The sequence below is a fragment of the Neovison vison genome, chromosome 3 (assembly GCF_020171115.1).
Source record: "Neovison vison isolate M4711 chromosome 3, ASM_NN_V1, whole genome shotgun sequence".
Classification (NCBI taxonomy): domain Eukaryota; kingdom Metazoa; phylum Chordata; class Mammalia; order Carnivora; family Mustelidae; genus Neogale; species Neogale vison.
In genome coordinates this window covers 77,033,439-77,037,173 of record NC_058093.1, presented here as the reverse complement: position 1 = coordinate 77,037,173, position 3,735 = coordinate 77,033,439, and positions in this window count along the sequence as shown.

Sequence of the window (3,735 nt, the reverse complement as noted above, 5' to 3'; positions counted from 1 at the left end):
GTCTACAATCTCTATGTACTCTCATTATAATCTTTCTAAAACCGGTTTCCTGATTATTTCACTCTTTACAAACCACAGCAGACACTATGTACAGTGCTGTGTTTATCACACCATGTCTTCTTCCCAGGCACACAGAAGGACCACATTTTCCAGACACTAGATTGGAACCATGTGACTGGATTGTGACACATGGAAGGAAGTAAGAATTGACACAATGCATCACTTCTGCTGATGACACATGAGAAAAAATAGGCCTCTGCTATTTCTCTATTTTTCTGCCTTGATTATCTCGAAAGCCATGTCTACAAATGACAATATCATCAGACGGAGGGAACCTGAATCCCCAACCAGAGGAAGGACATGACCACCTCACAGAAGACTTTTCATGAGCAAGAAATAAACCATTTCATGCTAAGTCAATGCCTTTCAGGATTTGCCTGTTGGAAAAAACTTGGGGTTATTTCCCTAACATTCCCAGAAACTTTCATTTCCAGAAAACAACCTGTTACTCAGACATAAAGAGTTCTTCATGATCTGCTCCTAAGATGGGCACTGATTAGATGTCAGGCCCCAAGTTTAACACTGTATATAGTACTCATTCATTTTTATATGATATCTCATTCATTTTTATAACAACTTAATGAGGGGAACTGAAGTTCCAAGAGGTAAAATAATTTACACTGGTTCACATGGCTAACAAAATGAGTAAGTCCAATACCAAAACCCACACTCTTAACAACACCCAATTTTCCTATCTCTTTGTCAAGGTCTCTCCCAGAGATGTATCAAAGACATACTCTATAGTCCAATGTGCTTGAATTTTCTGTGTGTTATTCTTTTCTTTTGCTGTGGGTCTACTTAGAAACAGGGTCTAGGTTGCCTTGGAATAATTACAAGCAGCGAGGAAGGTCTTTTAGATTTAGGACAGCCTATTTAGTCACACTCACTAAAAACTGTAGCGCACAATGGGAAGGGAGACGGGTAAGTGCACCTGCTCAAATCTAAATGTGACATTTTGTGCCATAGGAGTTTCTGGAGCCACAGTAGGTCCACCAGCAACAGATCTTGCTGCTCTATTAAAGGACGTTGTGAGCCAATGCATGTGAAGGAGCCTTGAAAGATATATAGTCCTCTGCAATTGGGAAGTAGGTCTATCTATTTACTTTCTCCCTAAGTCTGTATGGACTGACATCACCTGACCACCAAGGCAACAAACATAAGGACCCTTCCAACCTGACTTTCAAATTCATCTCATGATGTTTCCGTTAATGTCTGGCAAAATTCCACTGAGAGCTTCATAAGTCCCAGGGAGCTGTGTGAGCCGTTCTGAAGAATGAGCGCTCGTACACCGGGGAAACAAAGCAGAGGCGAAAGCTTATTTATAGTGCTGGGCAGACCTAGCTTCCAAAGCAGAACAGGCTTTGTGTTCAAAGACTCATCTCAGGTTAAAACATCCTATTTTATCTAAACAGAACATCTCTGTTGGCAGCTACACAACTTCGGCCAGATATTGGATTTTCTCTGTGTTCCTTGGCATAAGGACATGCAAAAGTTTCCTAATATGATATTCTTGTAACTCGGAAAAATTAGTAACTCCCACCATGCAACCCTTGTAGGATCATGTGCTAATGAAGAAGATGCTCTAATAATTAGGCCTAGAGCCACCGAATGTAACACCTTCCAATTAGCACTCCCCAGCATGAATACTGCCATTATCATTAAACAACAAAGACAAAAATGGGTATCAATCCACATAATAGAAAATAATTGATGAAGTTGGAGGGCGTGATTATTTGTGATTACTTTACAGTCATGCACAGAAAGTAGGAGAACCACAGCTAGTGGTTAATCTCTGGCTACCTCTTTGAAGATAATGAAATTGGCTTCCTACTGATGATTATTCATTAACAATTAATTCTTTCTCAGTGATCTGCCTCATTTTCAGCTTCTCACTACAAACATGCAATGGAATAATTACAAGTGGAAATGAAAAAGCAATTAGTGGCAGATAATGCCAACATCTGATTAAAAAACAGTAGAACAGATTAGCAGTTTCGTAACTGCAAGTCTGCTGCCTTCAGCAGGGAGGTGTAAGTCACCCAGTTATACTGCAGTTCAAGCTGTGCTTTCTCTTTTATTGCCTCCCCTCCATCATGGTCTGCCACATTAAATGCTCTGTTTTATTCTAGGGGGCATTGGCTGTTGTAAATACTTTCCACAGATTAAGTAGCATTTGAGATGCTTTGTGGTCCTACATGCTGAAATTCTAAAAGGCGCTGTCTCATAATATGATGGCTAAAACATGTATCTCTATACCTTTCTTTGGGGACCTCAGAAAATAGCATCATACACTGCTTTGCTTTTGTTTCAAGTCAACCCTTGTTTAGCGACGTGTCCGCAGAAGTAGAAGAGCATTAAATCAAAAACAAACACCTTCTTTAAACAGGCTGTGGCTCTTTTGTTACCTGCACCCAGGGCTGCTTTGGTCTTGGAGGTTGGATTCTCGCCTCACATAATGTGAGACATAAACTGGCAGCCAGTGGATTTTTACTTAATGTTTAACAAGGGTTAACCTAGTGCTGACTGCTGTGTAAATAATCCCTCAATGAAGGCTTAGAATGTCCCCATTCTCAGCAATCCAGCTGGTGCATCTGTACGTATAGGATGTAGAACTACATGCGGAGTATCAAAACCATCACTTCAGAAGGTAAAAAAGTCATTCTCTTTTAAATAATTTGGGAGCTATGTTCACTTGAAGCTCTGATAAGCTCTTGCCATGGGACTTGGCACGGTAGGAACACAGACAAGAGCTGTTTCAGGAAACTGGGTTTTGAAAAGAACTATGTATTTAAATGTAGTATCATTGGGTCATATGTTATTTTACCAGATCCACAAAGATCAACATAATAAGGAAGGGAGGTATGAAGTGGAAAGAAAGCAAACTTTGATGACTTGATATTCAGCTGATACGTACTAGTATGGTGTTTTCATGACCAGCTGAACATCTATTGAGATTGGTCATTTCTGGCTCAGGACGCCTGCTGGAGATTTTAAATATCACCCTGAATATTACTGATTTTATTATGAAAATTATAGTAAGTATCTTTTATGTACCTGGAACTGTGTCAGGGCATTGATAGTAATTAGACATAGTACCCTAGCTCTCTATCAGCTCCAAATACAGTGGAAAAGAAAGACATGTAAAAACACGAGTGGAATAATATACAATAATTATTACATTGGGGGCATTTACAGTGTACAAGAGGAGTTCTGCAGGATATAAGCAGGACCAATAATGAGTTGAATGACATCATAAGCAGAGGATGCTTAAAGTCAGCCTTGGAGTGTCTTTTCTTCTTTTTTTTTAAGACTCTATTTATTTGAGAAAGAGAGAGAGAGAGAGAGAGAAAGAGCACAGGAGCAAAGGTGCAGAGGGAGAGGGAGAAGGCGCTCCCCAGTGAGCAGGGAGCCCGATGCAGGACTCCATACCAAGATCCCGGGATAATGACCTGAGCCAAAGGCAGACACTTAATTGACTCCCTCTTGGAGTGTCTTAACAGAGCAGCAAGATTTGTTGCTGACACACCTGCTGTGGCTCCAGAAATTCCTATGGCACAAAATCCCATGTCTGGGTTAGCACAGGTACATTCACCTGCTTCCTGTCCACTGAGCTCTATAGTCCTCTAATGAATGGCCTTTTCCTTTAACCTAAAAAACAAAACAAAACAAAAACAA